The sequence below is a fragment of the Anser anser genome (assembly GCF_964211835.1).
Source record: "Anser anser genome assembly, chromosome: 8".
In the NCBI taxonomy this organism is placed as follows: domain Eukaryota; kingdom Metazoa; phylum Chordata; class Aves; order Anseriformes; family Anatidae; genus Anser; species Anser anser.
In genome coordinates, this window is record NC_139728.1 from 598,637 (window position 1) to 619,013 (window position 20,377).

The window sequence follows — 20,377 nt, forward strand, 5'->3', positions numbered from 1 at the left end:
TGTTTTTCTTCCTATGTTTGTTGAACAGGTGAGAACAAGTGACACTAGGCAAAAAGGTGGGTTTGAGCCTCATCTCAGATATACTAAATTTAGTGGCTCACTTGTAAAAGCCTCCATTTCTGAATGAGCTAGACAAAGCCATCAGTTACTTAGATCATAAGGATCACTAAGTCCTGGTAGTTCATTACAATAGCTAAGTAAATTATCCAATTCTGTGTGCCATGGGACCTGTGGCAAGGCAAATACAGTATGATGGGGTTTTTTTGTTTGTTTTTAAGGGGGGGAGGCGTTTTACATCTCTCTATATGAGAAGTAATTTCAGAAAGAAAACAGTCTTAATAAAGCCACATATATAAGGAAAATCAATAGTTGTTCAAGGTTCTGCGACAGTCTTCGTGTTAATAAAAGAGGATGGAGTAAAAGCTTTTGTCACACAGCTCAGGCCACAGCCTTGTAAATGCTGTCACTGTAACTACTGCACTCCATAACACTGCATTTCCTAGCACAGAGATCAATCCCTTCACTGCTACAGTTCAGTTCTTTGAGCCTGTTGACCAAACTTGCTGATTCTTCATGGGAAAGAAGGGGACTCCGTGGTTATTTAGTCTCTATTTCAGGGAATTGAACAGGTCATAATGTAAATTATCAGGTATTTGAATTACAGGTTAAGTTGCATCTCGATGGAGTTTGCAAATCATGTGCTTACATAAGGTAATCAAAAATTCTGCATTAAAACAAGCAGGAGAGCTTGATTTATTTCACTGAAGACTATCAAAACAAAAAAGTGCCATAGTAAATCTAAAGCAACAGAACTGACATGATTCTGCTGCCATCTAAACCCAGGACTGGAAAATTTTATCTGCCCAGTTTTTAAAGAGTGATGCAGGGAGCAACAGAGAGCATGGTGCCTGCATGAGATGCATCTGGGGCCTCAAGGCTGCATCACACAGCGCCTAGATGGTCACCTGGATTTTCACTCTTCACTCTCAGTGAGTAGTGTGATGCAGCTGTTGTAGGTGTGTGGGGTTTGTTCAGTGGTGGTGGTGAATCCTGTGTATCTTAGTGCTGAACCTGCATGCCCTACCCACTTCTCCTTGGGCTGAAGGAATCTGAACTCCACAAAACACAAGAGGGGCTGAGCAGCTCCGCTTGACGGTGAGTCTTAGCTGACCCTTAACCACTGGACAGAAAAGAACTGACACGCATCAGGGAGAAGAAGAAAGAGATAAGCAGAAAGTGGTATTCACACCTTCTATATTTAGTTATCCACCCATAGCTACCTGCCAGTCTACTTCAGAGAGAACTGATGCTTGTAATGTACGTTCTCTAAGTCATACCTTACTGCGCCGTATGAAACAGGTGCCTCTCCCCCTGTTTCCTGGTGGCAGAAAGAAAGCAGATAGAAGTCAGCAGAGAGCTTCGACCATAGCTGACTCTCACTGGAGCCATTTATTTAGTAATTAAAGGCCTGCCACTGCCAAGCAGGGTTTCTGAGCAGCCTGATCCTGTTCGGTTACTGTGATGGCTACCATCTCACACAGAATTGTTTTTCTTGTCCTGTAAGAGTTAAAACAAAAAGAATTGAAGAAGTGAATGACAGTCTTTTGGAAAAAAATTAATGTCACTGTCTTGAAAGTACGTCCAGGAGGTAACAGTCTCGTTCTACAGCTTGCCTCTACACTTTCCACACTTTCTGTTTATTTCTGCAATTGTGTACGAACATCCACTACTGTGGGTGGCAATTAGCTTGATCTCACTGGGGTAATGGGTAACGCTGCTGTCATTTCCAACAAGTATTAAATATTGAAAACCCAGAACCAGCCTCTCTTTGGCAAGTCTTAAGTTTCCGTAAGTGGCAGATGGTATATAAGGCAGGGCTAGGCACTTGTAAAGCTCTGTTTCTCAACTGCATTGCTACCACCTGACAGCCAGTCCTCCTCTGGTTAGAGTCAGAGGAAGTAGGTGTGCCTGCCATTAGCAAAGACAAAGTAATAGTACTAGAGACATTGCCTCCTGTGATCCTTCTTTTTGTAACTCTTCATCTTAGAACCACTTCTCCACACAGACTGCAGGCAGCTTCAGGAAGTGGGCTGCCTGGAAGGTGCTCTAGGATGAACTCGGGCATGTGTTGGGCTAAACAGGATTTGGTTAGGTGGGGGGAGAGATCTGGAAACCTAAGCCTTTAAGCAGTCGTCGTTTAAGCACTCTGGCTTGAAAAAGCAAGTAAAAGCCTACATTGCCGCAGTGACCGATCTGGATGTATGTGATTCATGTTAGTCATTCCCCCTTGGTTGCTAGAAACTACAGGGCAAGGCACAACAAAACAGAGCAGACTAGCAAAAATGAGCACCAATTAGCAAGAAGAAAGTTGTGTAAGAAGCACAAGCCTTATCAATCAGGAATGCAATAACCATGGTCCTCGCAACACTTGAGATGTCCACTAACTTTTTTTTACCATGCTATCCTGCAGCTCACCCAAGAGAAGGGCTCCCTAACCAGACACCTTTCCAAGCACAGGCTTGAGCTGACACCTTGGTGCTCATAAGGCAGCCACATCCCACCACTCCAAAACCTCCTCCCTCCAAAGTCAGTCCCTGGGATGCTTTGGTTGCCTTTGCTTTGTAGCCAAAGTCTTCAGGACATTTTGCAAGCTGAGATTACCTGCAGGAACTGCATGCAAAGATCAGAGAACAATGCCAGTGCATTGGTACATCCTGCATCACTGCAAACCACATCAAATCAGTGCCATTTCTGGTGCTTCTTAGCCTCTTAAGATTCCTGGTATGTGTAACTGAATTGAAGAGGGAGTGGGACAGCAGCAGCTTCCTGAGAAGTCCGATGATTTGGTTAGAATTAGTCATCGCCACGGCGAGGCTGATTGACTTTGGATACAGCTTTAATCAGCTACAAACACAACAGGATTTACATCATAAATCTTGCCTTTCTGTTTTACTCAAATGGGAGTGTCTACAAATCAGGTTAGTATTATTTAACAGTAAAGTAGTTAGTTAAGTAACAAACAACAAAAAAAGATGGTAAGTGGTAGTATTATCTAAGAAGCCAGAACAACCTTGCCTACAGCTGCCAGCTAAGATCTGACTCATCTAAGCTATTTTATAGTAACCATATGTTAGGTATGTGTATCTCACCTATTATGCAAAAAAAAAAAAAAAAAAAGATAACATTTCCTAATCAGGCTTTGCCACTGAGCAGGATTTTCCGTGAACTTCTCGGTATTGCAAGCACTATCCACAGCCTGTTGCTGACACTCCTGATTTGTTAATTTAACAAATCGAATAAATGGCTATAAATCTGTGGCTAGTACTGACTCAGCAGGGTCATTTTAAAACATCATTCCATGTTAAAAGGTAACTTCAGAATACATGCACTTCTTGTACAGAAAAGCTGGGTGTTTCAAGTTGGTCTGGAAGCAGGAGCTACCCCATGATACGTTTAAAAAAAAAAAAAAACCTATCTGAGGCAACACAAGCAGTCATACAGTACAGTCACTTGCACAGCCAGAAAAGAGAGGGTGAAGAATAATCATGGTGTTTTAACAAAGGCAGACAACATTATAAATGCCCTTGTCTGTTATTTTTTAGCCAGATTTACATACGGGTCACTTCTACACAGAAAGCTGCCTCAGCCTACACAGCTCTGCAATTCGAACTTACTCCGTCTTGGCTGAATGTCTACATGCACTGGTCAAACTTCCGTCTGTTCGAACTATTCCTAGGCTCTTGCTGCAGTACCCAGGTACTCTGAAGCACGGGGGGATGAAGCCATGGTCCCAACGCTCCCTCCTGTTCTCTGAAGGGCAGTAATTTTACTGCTCAACGCCCTGACAACAAAGCTCCCATTGACATAACTGAGAGTGAGCTGTTGTCCTGGCAATTGTATCTCTTCTTTAGAAATCATGATTTATTTATTTATTTTATTAAGAGAAGCCCTTCACTTAAAAGCTTTTTTGAATGCATTCTTTTTTTTTGACACTGTGGGCGGCTGCTAAATAAAAAATAAAATAAAAAACGAAGTGGATATTCTTGATGCTTAAGATCCTTGGCTTTTTATAAAATGTCACAACTATAACTGTAGTTAAACTGTTTCTTTCTTATTATGATAATTTTCCAGAGGGCATTTGAAAGCTTGACAAACAAGTAATTTTACAGATAGCATGTTAGCCCTCAACAGCTCTGGGTCAAATGAATGTCATCTCTGCTAACTGTTTCTAAGATCCTCCCAAGCTCTGCTTCTTTGTGCACTGAACATTTGATGCTTCTTGTTTTTCTTCTATAACCACAGATGTGCCCTCTTCAAAAAAACTCACAATCTCAAAAAGCTAAACTGACTAGCTGAGTGTCAAACCACACACCCCAAGCAGCAAGCAGTGCTGAAGAAAAACAGAATCACGCTTGAAGAAAAACAGAAGAAATCACACAAATTGTTTCCAAAGAATGAATCCGAAACATTTTTGACTTGGCACAAGCCCTGTTTTTTATGTACATGAGGATTTTGAGCTTTTACACTCATTTACTGTATAAGCAGAGGCTGCTCTCTGAAAGAGGTGAAGCTGAACAACACTTTGCACTTTCCTGTTAGGCTTAATTCTCTCTGAGCCAAACCGGGACCGAGAGGGGGCTCCTGGTTTGCCAGCGAGCAGCCCAGGCGCCTGCAAGAGGCATGGGGCAAGCAAGGCCACGAGTGCGAGGTCCCTGCACGCTGCAGAGCCTCTCTGCTTTGCTAGCACTAAGGTGACAAATATTTACAAGCTAGCTTGGCAGCAATGCCTTCAGTCACCAACCAGGAGTCACAATGCTGCTACACAAAGGAGGACATGGAGGAGCAGTGGGGAGGTCATTTTCACACTGAAAAAATGCGTAAGATCAGCTAGCTGGTTTCTTAATTATTCTGTCAAACAGACCGTGCAGCGTGCTGGCACCTCGTCTCTGCAGTTCAGAACTTGTCACAGCATTAAACACAATTTAAAAGCACAGCTACGCGTGTGTACTTGGCTGCCTTGAAGTCTGGTAGCGTGCAACGGTAAGATGGCACTGCTGTGCAGGTTTCACTGAAACAAGCACTTTTTTTTTTTTTAAATCTGGTGATTCAAAGGTAAGACATCAATCTGCAGTTTTGGTATTTGACTGCTGATCTTCTGTAAGATCTGTAAAGTAAGAGCAATGCTGGATCCTGGGTTCCATCAGTTATATTTTAAGTGTCCGAGTCAAAAGCACAGAATTTTTTCCTAGTTCATCTCTATCTGATAACCTTGACTACAGAAGAGGAGATGCCTGAAGCAAAGCTGATGAAGTCACCAGTACTAAGAAGTACGAGTGCTGGGGGGGCACAACAGCACAGATACATATCTTCACATTCCTGTTTCCTTTGCAAACAGGAGGAAGGAAGTTCCCTGCAGGTTAGCCCAAGAGTATACTGTCTTACAGCCTGAGAGCTAGCAAAATGCCGTTTCCAAGAGCCACGGGCTGTCAGAAGTACCAATTTCAGTATTTTACGGATGATGCACTCACTTCATCAGGCTTTTCTATACCCAGCGTTACTGAAAGCCTTTTGCTAAAAGTTCACAACTACGTATTGCAGTGTTCAGAGCTGCACTCACCCCACCCCATTTCCTCTCTCGGCTTTGCTCATCTCGTCCCTCCTCTTCCAAGGCTTTCGGGGGTCTTCTCACCCCTGTGCCTTGCCAGCCCTCTCCCCGGCCCGTTGGCTGTATCAGCCTCCTGGACAGCTCACGCCCAGCACCTCGCCTCCCAGCTCCCTGTCCTCGGGGCACAGCCATGTGGGCTCAGCCCCTCTGCCCCTGAGCACCTGCAGGGAATCCACCACGGTGCTCACTATCCCAAAAAATGGACAACTGCCTCCTCTCTGCCTTTGGCCAGACAGAAGACTTTCACAGGCCACATGCTGCGTGCCCATCACACCCACGGCCTCCAGCACCAGGAGGGCACTGCCACGCTGCGGGTCACCTCCCCTCGGGTGTATGAGGGCCGCTGGACATGCAAAGAGGACTTCTGTAATGATTCTTACAGCAGCATCTATAGATTATTATGAAACTTGTTTATAAAACAGATATGAATCACCCAACAGCTAAAGCAGTGCTCCTGTGCGGGGCTGATTAAGATTTTTTTATGCAACTTCTTTAATCAGAAGAGGCCTACTTGGTTGAAAATGAAACTTCAGCAGGAAAAGGTTGGTTTTGATTAATTTCTCAACTTGAAAAAGTGTCCAAGTTGACAGTATGTTTCAGTTCAACATTTCTAAACACAAAAAAGAAAATCAAGATTAATGTCATCTTAAAATGAAAAGTCACTTTAATTTCACTATGATCAACTGGTTTCCAGCCATTTTAACACATTTCACAGTATTTTTCCCCAAAATTTATATTTCCATTTCTCTAACCAAATTGTACAGGAAAAAAAATGTAAATACTTTTTGTAGGTTAGCTTCTATAAAGAAAATTACATTTGAGTGTTTGTATAAGTACAGTATTTTTTTTTTTGAAACTAACATGATGAGAAGCAGTAATACCTTTGTTCAGAATTTCATTCCTATACCAGACTCCCCAAATAACACAGCCTTTATCCCTACAGGCTGCTACCTACCAAAAGCCATTCTCTATCATAATGCAACCTCAGCGAAGATGTTATTGCTCAAAGAAGAGACGCACTCCTACTTCTAACTAATTGCTGTAAGAAGTTGTCAAGATGGATCAAATTGCAGGATTATACTTGTTTTTCGTTGCTAATTTTTTGGACAAAGTCAATTGTCTTCTTATGGCATATTTTTGTGCATTGGGGTGAGCTCTTTACCATCTGAGGCCTCACTTATAAGGATTATCAATTAGCAGTTTCATCATCAATGTCAAGGCGCCTTCCAAAGATAGGTAACCCCTTTTCACAGAAAAGGAAAGTGAAAGGGGAGAGGAGTGACTCACCCAGGCACGTGGACTGCCAGACAGAGCCAGAAATAGACTCGGGGCTCCTGGTACCCGCACGCATGGCCTGGGGACTAAGACGGGCTTTCACCGAAATCGATAGCAGGCATCCCACTATTTTGCAAAGGAAAATCCCCTTCACACATATGAACATGCATCTGAAGTTCAAAATATATTTGCTTTTTTCTTGGTGATGTGTGCTGTAGTATTTCCCTTATGCTTCTGTCTAACCCTACCCAGAGCTGAAAGAAAAATAAAGCTTCATTGAACACTTCTGTTACCTTGTCTTGATGTTGCTGATGCTATAAACTTGGCTCCACATCGAATAAAAATTTTACAGCTGAATGGGGTCAAATTTTCATAAGTATTCACCACCAGATGCGGGTCATATTTGTAGATATATCCACTGCAACCTTTAGACGCGATTTTCAACATGGTTAAATATGTTGAGGCCAGACATGTCAAAATAAAAAGAGACTAAAAACAGGCCATTTGCTCTGGCCTCAATTGTGAATGCCGAGGTCTTTGACAAATCTGGGCCACCTTGTCTGCCTTATTGTCTATTTATAACCTTCCTGTCCATTGAAGAAGAAAGATGAGGCTACAGACGCAGGGGAGCAGAGGGCTGGGACAGACCTGCATGGGAGGTGCTTGGGCGCTGCAGAGTGCAGGACAGGAGCGCACTGGGGATGGAGAGCTTGAGATCCTCTGCTCAGTAACGCTCAGTACACTCAGTGGCCTAGCCCAGGGGCTTTAAACTGACCTCAGGGAGAAGGTAGCACAGCCACTGCAGTACAGTGGGCTATTCTGGTCTATACAAGAAAGAAACCAGGATGACGGCCTCCTTTCCTGTCACCCAGTGTATGCACTAGGCCAACTAATGTTAGGTTCTAAGAGTCTTGCAAAACTGGAGCAAGTTTGAAAGCAACACTGAATTTCATTATGTTTCCAGTAGTAAAAGATGAAAGGGGATATGAGAGAGGCAGTCCAAGGAAGCCTCAGCCAGGTGGTGCAACCCCAGTTCTGGGCCGATCTGGGACTCCAGCAAAGGAACAGATGCATGGGGACTGGGCAAGGGGGGTGCTGCTCACGAGAGCATGTAGTTATGACAAAATAACCCTGACTTTTTCCCCTCCCAGTAAGACTGCAAATCTTGAGTTACTTCTACCAGACAATAAACCCTTCCATTAGGGAGAAAAAATAAGAATGGCACACATTAAATGCGCTGATAAGGAAGGGCCAGCACCAGGTGCTGTGTGGGAGCCTCAGCAGCGCAAGGGTAAGAGGACAGATAGCATCAGCAGAGGTTTGGACAGAGAAAAAAGGCAACAACAGGGGCTTGGTAGACAAGGGAGCAGCAGATCAGCTCCAGGTGAGGAAGAGAAAGGGCTGGAAGAAGCAGCAATGATGCCAAAATGTCCAAAAGGGAAGCCAGCAGAGGACATCAGAGCACACAGAGCAGTAAGGCAATGAGGGGGTAGGTCAGTGCCCCTGAGCGACCTGAATCGCACGGTCACAAAGGGTTTTTAATACAACCAGATGCAAGGGGACCCACACAGGAGAAAAGAAAGCAAATGCATGCGGTAGGATGAGAATCTGCCTCTGAAAGCGATGGTGGAAACTGGGGTACAGAGTCACTCTGAATAAACAGTTCCACTCAGCACCCAGCATGAGGGCGTAAATACGCTTTTAGCATCTGCATCTATGTACCAGTGCTACATACCTCCTATCTCTGTACAGATGTTTCTTTCAGTACAGCTGTAATAATAATAGGAGAATCACCAGGAAATCAGCGCAAGCATCGCAGCTCTGTGAAACCGTTGCGGATCCAAGCCACACTGCAGATGATGAAATACAGCATTGCGTGGGAGTTACCTATTTCCACATTAACGTTATTCAATCACGGTGGCCCATTTTCACACAGCTCACTGAACTTCAGAAAGTTTGCACAAAGGTTAAGGTTTGACATTTTGAGACATAATAGCTTAGACCTCTATCCTCTAGCGAGAGCTACAATAAATAATCAATAATACATGAGAAACATAGAACCTTACTTCATCCCTTTCCAGAGTGGAAGCACTGAAAACATGCTTTTTTTTTTGACACAAATGCTTATTCTGAGGTCTTCATTACCAGGATTTCCAGTAAAATAGCCACAGGCAAAAAAGCACTTAATCCGCCTGTTACATTAGGCTTCCTGAAACCACACGTAGGTGCAGGCATAAGAACACATCCTCACACTTCTCACGGCCTAACAGAACAATATTTCTATCAATATGTAAAGTTGTGATGAGGTCCTGCATGAACGGTGGTCATTTCGTGTGTTAGGATTTATTTTAACTGCTATGGCTTCCCACGTTAGCTTATGCAAAGTGTGCCTCTAAGAATGAAACAGGTTGAGACAGGGCCTTGTTCACAGCAGCATAATTCATGACCGCACTCAGAAATCACTTCTCTATCTAGATTTAGGTATTGCTTCAGGGATGCTTCTAGAAACACTTGGTTCGACGGATCCCTAGTTCTATGTTTTGCTGATTTACTGCTGTGGTACACCTTATTTCTGCAGTGCAGGATACATCTTCACGAGTGTGCAGTACACGTCTCAACACCTGCAGCATTATTACCATCTTGGAAACACCACTGGTGCTGCTTGTTTGCAGCACGGCTGCTCTTTAAGCTTTTCCTCATCGGTGCAGTGGTACCCCGCAGAGTTTCCTGCCTTTCCCAATTGAACACCTCTCAACCTTTGTAGCCAACAGGTCAGGGTTCACACAGAAAGCCACCTTGGTTGATTACCCAGTCGCGAGTCCTCCCTAAGCAGGTCAGCCCAGCCTATCCTCTGGATAAAGGTGGTCCTGGAGCCAGAGCTCACACAGCGACAGATGTGCAAGGCAGCAGCAAGAACACCGGCATTTCCACAAGACACCTGCCTTTACAACCAAGCATATCCATTTACCAAGTTTTGCCTGAGTTTTGGTTGGGGAGAAACCCCAAAACTCATTAGCAGAAAAGCTGTTGTGTTGCAGCAAAGCTCCTTTTATAGCCTGAATTCCAGGCTCCAGCCCTCAGCCACGCACGTGGTGTCCCTGCGCATCTCCATTTCCAGGGCCCTTGTCCAAATTCCAAAGTCTCCTCAATTTAACCTGCCCTTGCTCCCTCTGCTCCAGGACCCCTCCACCTGTGTTGGGTGGTTTGTCTCCCCCTGGAGCAGTGTGTCCTCATGCCCTGGGAGGAGATGGGGGACCCCGGAGACAGCCTGCCTGCTCTCCCCTCTTCCTCCTGGCTGCAGGGAGCACTCATCAGGGAATTCAGCTGCAAAGAACTTGAGAGTCTCCACCAAGCCTGTATGAATTGTGGGGTCACAGCCTCTAGAAAGTCTTGCAGGTCAGACAGAGGTAGAATCCTGGTACTAAACCCAGCTACAGCCTTGATCCCCGCGTCCTGGAGCAACACAAGAGCAGTGGAGGTACCAAACCGGGACTCACCACCAGCACAGCAGGGGTCAGAGCCCTCTGGGCTGTGCCCCAGCCCTTCATCCAGACACCACTCCTGGGCCTGCAGGCAGTCATGGACAGGGGCACTGAGGAAAAATGGAAATGGGACCTTGCAGACAAGGGATGGGCAGGCATCCCACCCAGCGTGCCATGAGAGGGAACTGCAGCTTCATACAGAGACGGGCACAGAGCCAGAGTGACATTTCCCCAAGACCTCGTTCTGAGAGCGCTGAACCACAGTGACTGCCTGTAACCCAGGCAGAGAGCAACGTGAAAGTTCAGGCAGCAACCTAACAGAGTGCAGCCTACTTTGTTAGTCTGACAGTTACAGGCGAATGAGAACAGGGACCATAACATCAACTGCTAGGCATCTTTTAAACATGTGGTGTTTCCTATAGTCACAACATACAGCAACCACAAGGAATAACTTCTCTTGGCATGCAATGACTGCTAAGTCACCCACTAGAAGAAGAAGAAAAAAAAAAACCTGCACTGAGCAATTCTGCTTTTTAAATGCAACAAAGAGATCCAAGCAAGGTGTTTGAAGTAACACCTGCTACAAAGCAGGAGAGGATCATCAAATGCTGCCATGTGCATTGTGCTAATCGGACCAACCCGCTCCACGAAGCACTGAGGCACAGCGTGACCCCACAGCAGGCAGGCTCCCATCGCAGTCACCTCCCCGCTCTGCTGAGGTCGACTCCTGATTAGGAACCGGTTAACCCTTTGCCCTGTTTTCTGAGGACCAAGTGTTTTGTGATAGCATTGGGTACAGAATCATAGAATCAGTAGGGTTGGAAAAGACCTCCAGGATCATCTCGTCCAACCATCCCCCACCACCGATACCACCCACTAAACCTGTAATGTTACGTTATGTTAGGCTAGGTTAGTTCCCAACCTGGAGGCAGAGCAGGGTGAAAACCAGACACTGCCACAAGCGCAAACCCCAAATGTGCTGAGCCATGCCAAACTGCAGTGGAAGTACTTTAGATAAGAGCAACGCTTACTGACCTGGCATTTCCAATAGTCAGCAGTGACCAGGAAACAATCGTTTTTCCCCTGGTGGACTGATCTTTGCTGAGTTTTGCCTGCAGAAATGCTCTGCCAGCATGAGGGAGATGCTCGCTATGGCAGTTAGATGTAGTCCACGTATTATTGACCAGGCTACAGAGCTACAAGTAGGTTCAGTTCAGTTTAGAGCACAGTCCACTTAGGTTTACCCTAAATGTGACAGGTTAGATGTAGGTCATCCTATAGTCAAGCTCTTGCTGTTCGATTTCAGTTAGAGTAAGAAAAATCTGTTATAAGTGAGTCAGCTCCTGAACACTCCCGAGGCAATGGGAGTTCGCCTAGATGCGGAGCTATGTAAATACCAAAAAAGAAACTAAAGATTTGACCTTTATTTACCCAAGCGATTCTCTGTTGACCAAAAGGCACATCAGATTTTAATGTGATTTCTAGGGCTGATTCAACCCCTGATTCAACTTCCACAACTCAACTGCAAGCACAGCAAGTGTGTCGGCACGAAGCCTACAGCGAGGCTGCAATAGCACCAGGAACCCGAAAGTCACACACAGTAAAAAGTTTGGTACAGAAAGCTAGAAGAGGAGCACAACCAGGAGGGTCAAATACAGTGATTTACCCACTGCCTCCATCACGCACAGCTCTGCCACATCCCATCTGCCCAGGGGAACAGCTGGAAAAGGAGCAGGAGCAGCAGTGGCGAAGAGCCAACCTTGCCCTCACCAGCATGTGGCCACAAGGGGTGACCTGAAACTGTCACCAGCGGCAGCAGATGAGCCTGGTGGCATCAGAGATGGGGCATCAGAAAGCACTGGGTCCCCTCGTCCACATGTTGGTCCAAGAGCAGTCTTCAGCCAGGGCATTCTTCCCTTTAGTCAGAATTTGATGACCATCTTTGTAATACCTTGGGCAAATATTGACTCTGGGATCCAACAGACTGAAAGTATTTGGTTTGTACCAGATGCATTGCATATATACCTTTGAAACATTAGCTAAAGGAGTGATTTGGGAAAATAAAAGTTCTAGGTGGATGTGTTTACTTTGCAAGGTTGTTCGCATTGTGCTCTGATCCCGAGAAGCGTGCCTGAAGCTCTTAACCACAGGAAGAAAGCCAACCGTAAGCGCGGCAGCGCTCAGCTCAACCGTGCACACGCACGTGCAGCCTGCCTGCGAGAGTGGAAGGGCTGGGGATGGCTGGCGAGCAGCAGACCTATCCCACACAACCCCACGCTCCTGGAGGAGCCCGTCAGGCCAAGAGCTCACCACCCAGCACCGGTCCTGCACAGAGCTCAGCACCCCGTGCCGGGCCTGCTTTCTGCAAGGACTTGAGCGCTGGCTCCCCGGCTCCCAGCTGCCATGTGGGAACAGCTTTTGGGATTGCTGGCACTGCTCCTGCAGGAAGGTGAGGTGGCTGCCCCCTCCTCTCCCATTTATCTTGACCCAGGTAATTAGAAGAAGTCATGCAAAAAGCACGTATGCAGGCAGAGAAACAGCTTGTGTCAGGAGGCTGAAGGTTAGGGGTGGTTTGAGTGGTTTAAGTTGCTTCACTTTTCAATTTTTAGGTTCACCACCACCACCCCAAGCATCAGTTCCCCAGGTGTCTACTCTCACCTGCTAAAAATCATCGTTCAGGTGTGGTTTTGGCAGTTACAGAGCTTATAGGACTTGGGGGAGGGAAGGAAAACAACATGGGAACTAAAGCAAACACTGCAGCAGCATTCAGTCACCTTTGAGTATTCTTTTTGTCTAATGGTTTCACCGGAGAGTGGAGGGCTGATCATCTGGGGGCCTTTTAGAGGATCAGGGGCATCAGAAAAAGATCTTTTGCATATTTACCAAATCCGCACAGAAGCGGGAAAGGGAATGAATTGTGTTCAGTATATTTTCTGAAGAATTTTTCTTGTGAAAACTCAGAAATTGAGTTATCTGGACAACCTGGGGCCACGCTCAATAGCTAGATGTTACTGCCAAACAGAGTTGTTTGGGACTGTAAATGCATAGCGGTGCTTTTTGACCACTTCTAAAATAATCTTATTTGAGTATGCAATGCAACTGGGACAGCACTTGAGACATACAAGAGTAAGATTTTGCTGAGTCTTTTTTCCCCAAGTGCATCTCTGCATCAGATGTACAACAACGCACTGGCAACTGGGGCTCTCCTGCCCTCTGAACAATCATCAGAAGTTGCCCAGAGCAGCAAAAATGGGCAAGCCACACACCAATCCCCTCAAACACCTACCTCGGATGACTTCCCTCCCAATCTCACTGGAAGTTCAGGGGTTTTGGAGCCTTCCTGGTCACAAAACCCCACTGCACAGGGCCACAGCAGCCAACCTGTCCCTCCAGACATGATACCTAAAGGCTCACTGTGAATCCCTGCAGGAAACCAACCCCAAAAACTTCACTCAGACACTAAGCTTGCACTGAAATCAGTCTGATAACCTTTGGGAGCTGTAGGAGCATCACGCCCCTCAAAAAGGCAGTTACAGATTGGTTTCATTATGGTGATCAGCTAAACCAGCACTGAAAAAAAGAGATTCACACTTTGGCTATATGTTACCTTGAAAATATTCACAGGGCTCACTGCTGGAAGCCTGTCTTCGAATACTGCAGCTCCCAGCCATATTCGGGTCATATTTCCCTTCCAAGGCACCTGATGCCTTTCTGAGGAGGAATCAAATCCCTCCAGCACCACTTTGTGCAACCTAGCCCGAGCCCTCAGGCTACCACACACAGACACACACACACACACACGCACGCGTGCGTGCCTTCTCTCAAGTACTCTTGTGGAGTTTCCTCCACCTCTTTGTCAATCCCTGTTACAACACACAACCGAGCGCTACAGTTAGCGAGATGTGCAATTACTCCCCTTGAAATGTCTCTTTCGGGTCTATAGGGCTGCAGACGCACACGGATTCCCGGCCCAGGGTCTTTGTGGGTCTCCTCACACCAAGGACGTGGGAGCCAAACACGATCTCGTGTGGCCACAGCTTTTTGGCCTTCTCCCCATCCCCAAGCCCTGACTGGCCTTTACACAGAGGGTCATTTTTAGCTTGTTTTCGCTTTACAGAAGTGAATTTCAGTCCTCAGGGCAACAAATGAAGCTGTTAGGTCAGATTCTCGGTCATAGGAAGGCTGCTTTGTACTGAGCTAACAATACCCAGGGTCTTTGAAAAGCCCTTTGCTGCTGCCCGGCCAGGAGGTAGGCCCCTTTCACACTTGTTGGAGCTGACAAAACACTTCGTTATGCTGTTAACAACAAGAAACCTCCCAGAAGCATGGCTGGGGCAGCTGTGGTGTCAATGCCATCGGAGATCATGCCACATCCCCTGGACGCTAGCGTCATGCCAAAGGGGTGCCTTAGCTCCCTCCCTCAGCCTTCAGCCTGCTCTCTCAATTTCAGGCAGCACCCTTCACCCGCAGCCAGCACAGGAACACCCTTTGGGGCAAAAGGACTAAACTGACAAGGACAGGAGCACCTGGGACATGGCCACCCACCCTCACACCAGCACGGCCCCATCGCACAGCACAGGGGGCCTCACCCAGCTCCTACCTCTCAGAGGGGCAGTGAGGCTGCAGGAGCACTGACCTGGGGGGGCGTCACTGCCAGCCACGACAGACACCCGCACTGCAGGTCGTGCTGCGTGTCCAGCCACGCTGAGCAATGGCAGCACCTGCCCTGCTTCAGAGGGACCACACCAGCAGCCAGCCCACCAGCGCTGTTGTGCTTTTGTGTCTCTCTTCACTGTACAACATCCCTAGGACCCAACAAACTTTCTGGGTGGAGAACCACATCTCCTTATGCCTGCATTTTGCAGAGAGCTCCTTGGGTCTCCAGCCACTGCTGAGATCTAAAGCACCAGCAAAGAGAACAAGGCCATTCAACTTGCCCGAGCATCAGCACGAAGGCTGCAGCAGCCTTCTCCATCCTGCGCAGAGCCACAAAAAATTGCTCAAACATGAGATTTCAGCAACTGAACATGCAGAGGAACAAAACAGACATCCAAATGGCAAGTGGAAAGAGCCACAGTTAAAACCAAACCACAGCATTCTCAAAAGAGAGAAGTTAGAGTCGAGCATCTCCCCCTGCACAGCCACTCGATGCCCAGCAGTGAGGCACTTCACACTTCAGCAGGCACGTGCTGCCCTGTGCCCCATGCCCCACTGAGTCCCGCTCGGAGCTGCATGGGAGGTTTCAGGCCAAGGTATTCAGAGCACAGTGATGAATACAGAGGACGGAGCTCACTGCACTTGCATAAACCCCTTCCTCCCATAAATGCAACCGTTCTTTTCCATCCCCTGCAAGTGTCGGTGATGCAACCTTGGCTGGGGAAACCGGGAAGGAAGCACAGGCGGGAACATTGCCCCCCCTGCCCGGGATCAGGGAGAGGTGGCAAACGGCCTCACTGCCTCAACTGGCCACAAAAAATCAGTCCAGAGATTGCCAAAGCCCCATCGGAAACAGCATCAGGGAGCACAACGGAGCTGGGCCCCTCCTGAAAAACAGGCAGGGAGTGGGGCTGGGTGGCTCCTGGGGTACATGAACTCTCAAGGAAAGTAACTCAGAGGAAAAAAATAAAAATCATGCAGGAGGAGACTTCTCAATTAATGATAATTTAAACTAATGAAAACACAAATAATTCCAAGATCAACTGAACACAGACATGGCAGAGCACAGAAAAGGTCAGGCTCTTGCAGTGCAAAGCCTTGCATGTGCACACAGAAAACCCAGCTCCTCACACCCAGAGCACGAGGCCGGCAACATGACTCACCCCTGCTGCTATTCCCTGCCCACAGGAGCATCCTGCTCCAGCAGGTCTGAGCTCCTGACTGCCGAGTGTGCAATACATGGGATGTCCACACCAACTGCTAACACGGCAGCTCAGAGCTGGAACCGCTGTATAAAGCAGATCGTGAGCAATTCTCACCTATTCCCTTTTCCTTTCTGGAAGCTGGTGGTCCTCCTGCACATATCTCCATGTTGCCATGTTTCAGAGAGGCGAAGGCAAAAGCACAGGCAAAGTTGACAGTTTGTGAAGCTGGGAATTTAGCCAGTTCAGCACGTAACTTCAGGTCCCTTGGCTTAAATCAGGGTTAACTAGAACCAGCTACTGCAAGCAATTTAGGCTAAGTGAACATCTAATCTGTTCTAGCTAATCACTTAATGAAAGACAACTAATTTGTTGTGGCTCTTCACTGCAATACTTAACATTTCCGATATGAAACACTGAAAACATCTATTTTGGCATCCCTCTTGTCAGATGAGCATACTCTCCAACAACCCCAGGAGTTCAGCTTCCTGTTTCTTGCACCGATACCTCTTTTTGCCCTTTGAACTCACCTGCTGAGTCTATCAGCAATGTTTGGGAATACAGTACTCACAAGAGAGAAAAAAAAAAGGGTAAATCATAAGCAGATACATCATACTGAAATGTCCATCACCTTCAAGGATTTTATTTTCTCTTCGCTGCCAGGTGGCTACATTACAGTAACCAAATCAGTGGAACGTATTGGCCACCCTAAACACACGTGGTGCTGCCCTCCTGCTAGTGCTCTCTGCTAACTAGAGACCTCCAGACCGCCTGCTGAGGAGGGGGCTGGCAGGAGGAGCCGGGGGCCAGGAGCCCCCTGGCCATGCCGCAATGACTGCTTCCAGTGCCTCGGCCCATGGGGCTAAAGAGGAGCCTGGGTGCAACCCATGTGTGGTGGCATCCAGCTACCTGGGAGCTTGCACACGTCAGGAAGTTGGCGGGATGGTGTTTAAGAGAAGGAAAACAATCCTTTCATTAGCCATCAGATTATTTTCTATGTTTTTCTTATTCGGCATTGTTTTATCTAAAAAGAATTGTATAGAATAAGAAAGTTTAGAGTAAGTTTCTCTACAAAAAAAAATGAAATCCAGATATGAGAAGAAGCATCTTCTTTGGAACAAGCACACAAAAGTGATTCGCTTTCATCTTATTTGAGAGATTTATCATGCTCCTGTTTAATCTGTTAGGCAATATTATGCTAACAAGGTGTGGCCAGCATTTTTGTAATGTATGAAGCATTTTCTTCCAGATTTATATTCTCCCTCTATGTGTAGTCCATATATTGTATGTATCACATTGTGGTGATAAAGACTCGAGATATTTTCTGTGACTTTTTTTTTAATCTTTCTCCACTCCCCCCCAACTAAATGGACAGTCAAAGCCATGACTAGATACCCACACCCAATGCATATTCAGATGTGTCTGCAGATTTAGATGCATAAACACATTTTTAATTCTGTTGCCATCACTTTAAATGCTTTATAATGCATTATAGACATGTATATGCCTTAAATCAATTTTGACTGCTTTATTACGCAGAGCGGAAAGCACTGGAAATAACCATTATCCTACTGACAATTTAAAAAAGGTTGCCCTTGGTGTTCTCACAAGTCACCTCCAGTGCAAGTACAAACAAGCCAGCCAGCCAGGATGTGGCTTTGCACTGGACTGAGATCTAGGATTCAGCTGGAAAAATCTCTAGAATTTTTACTCCAAGCAGGCATCTCATAAGCAAGGCCCCTGCTAGAGAAGCACTTCATCGACTTACATGCATATTTCAGTGCTTTTCTAAATCAGAATTACCTCAAAGTGCTTCACTATTAAGTTTAGAGTAAGACACGAATCATAAATAACAGCAAAATCCACTCCTGATGTGAACTGGGGTTATGCTGGAGATGAATTTGACACAACTGACCTGTTCGTTTTTTCTCTCTCAAGGAAAAAAAAATACAGAGAACTGAGAACCAACACGCAACAGCAGCATAGCTTGCAAATACAGTTGCACGAGTCTCGCAATCTTTCACCCTGAGCTTATTCTAGAAACCTCTTCCTCCTCCCCCTATCATCAACTGCAACAAAAGTTTTGCTTGAGGAAGGTGCAAGACCCAGAAGAGCTGGTCTCTCCCTTCTGTTGCAATATCCAATCTGAGTGTTACTACCTGCTTTTGGAAACTGTGTATAGAAAGTACAGATGATGCTTGCATATTTTAATTTTAAACATCTCTGCTCACTATAAGGATGGAACCTAGTAAGTTGCTTTGTTTCTGCCTCATGAATTAATTCAGCCTGCTAACTGATTTGGATAAAGCACTTTGATTCCAACTGATAAACTTGTTTTCTGGGCAGGCAAAACAATTTTTGGAGGATTAGTAACACGTTCATTAGCTTGCCAGAAGTACTTTTATAGTATCTATAAGGAATAGACTTTTTTTAACTCACTTGTTCCACCCATGTCTTTTAAATCAATCAGATAAATTCACCTTGTTTTTCAATGCCCTGAATCCTGATAGCTCTGCACATTTGATAGGTAATTTAATCATCATTGGCGTGGATGAACACAAGCTCAAATTAGCTTCTGAAAGGCTTAGTCGCCCTGTAGATAGCTCTGCCTTTCTACTTTTATGCAGGAACTGAGCTTCACCAACTGGTTAGCTGGAGGTGTTATTAAAAATTTACAGAAAGAAACAAAGGTGTGCTCCAGTGTCTCTCCTTACCCTTTCTACTGTTACTCCGGCAGACAAAAGGTATGGAACCTGCTTCATGAATAATGAGTCATGTAATATGCACAATGTATTTTTAATGGCACGCAGTAATAACACTGAGAGAGATATTTCCAATCTTCAGACTTGCACTTCGGCCTCTTAGTAGCCTGTTCTGATTCTCCCCAGATAGATGTTTTTTCCATGCCCGTTTGTTTCTAAGAGCCCACCTCCAGCTGTGGCTGCAGCCCAGGCCCGCTGCCTTTCACCTCAGCCCTGTGCCGCACCACAGGCACACCAACTCATCTCAGGTTTGGGCCTGAGGCACAGCTCAGTGCTGGGGCCTGAGGTTCACCACTAAGTTGCAAGACTCTCAAAGGAAGACATGCTTAAACCATTAAAAATACCCTCTGAGATTTCTTTCCTTGAAAGACAACCTGGGCACGCTGGCCATGTCAGCAACACCACGCCCTGCTTCCCTGACAGACCAACCCACACATTTACACTAGGCTCAAACACCACAAGCTGTCCCATTTGAAAATGAGACACTTCTGGGGAACAACAATATCTTGGTATCATATTTTTAAGGGTAAATGCTGGCAACTGAGGCTCCTCAGGCCTGCTAGATTTACACCTGCCTGCAGGTAGAGCCCAGGCTGGAAAACATGGTCCTGAGGGCAGAGGCTGGGGCACTGCCCCGTGCCTAGCACCACAGGGCCAGCACTCCCTCCTTCCACAGCAGCAGCCTTCCCATAAAATTAAATATAAAACATTCCTCGCGGCAGCCCCGAGCCTACCTGTGCCACCAATTGAGCCACTCCACAGATCCTCCTGCAACGTGCACTGCTCCTGAGGCACCACCAGGCCTTTCCAGGCAGCCGCTTAGTCTCCTATGCCGATCTCCTGTGTTAATTAACCCAACGTAATGGGCCTAATGCGGTGCCGAGAGCACCTGGCAGCTCCGGCGGAGCCTGCACCACAGCCCCTCACGGTGGTCGCTGCGATGGCGAGGGGCGGCCCTGTGGGGCCGGGGCTGCGGGTTGCGCCCTCAGAGGCAGCGGGAAGGAAAGCAGCTCCCGGAGGCACACGGACCTCCGGATCGTCACCCCCACAGCACGGCCCTGGGACCAAGAAGGGACCAGCGAGCTCAGGACTGAACCTCAGGAAACGCCAAGGCCCCTCACACGAGAGGGCTCAGGCACCTGGCTGCCGCTGAGGCAGGGCATCCCCCCGCACTGCTGTTCGAGCTGCTCCCCGTTCTCATGTGACAGAATTAAATATTCTTTGTGTTAAAGAGGGAGAAAGGAAGCAACGCTAACCCTGTAACCCACTGCTTCAGGCACTCGTCAGCCTGCAGTCCTATCCATGTGTAACAAGTTTTTATCCAGAATAAAGGTA

At 46.7% G+C, this 20,377-nt stretch overlaps 1 protein-coding gene across 1 annotated transcript in view; it reads right to left on the reverse strand.

The window, feature by feature from the left end:
* Nucleotides 1–19,915, reverse strand: part of GLMN (glomulin, FKBP associated protein) — an 80,626-nt gene extending 60,711 nt beyond the window's left edge. The window contains exon 1 of the mRNA XM_083847500.1: nt 19,777–19,915. The gene's annotated coding sequence lies outside the window, so the exon portion shown is untranslated. The remainder of the gene's footprint in view (nt 1–19,776) is intronic.
* Between the last annotated feature and the right edge of the window lie 462 nt (nt 19,916–20,377).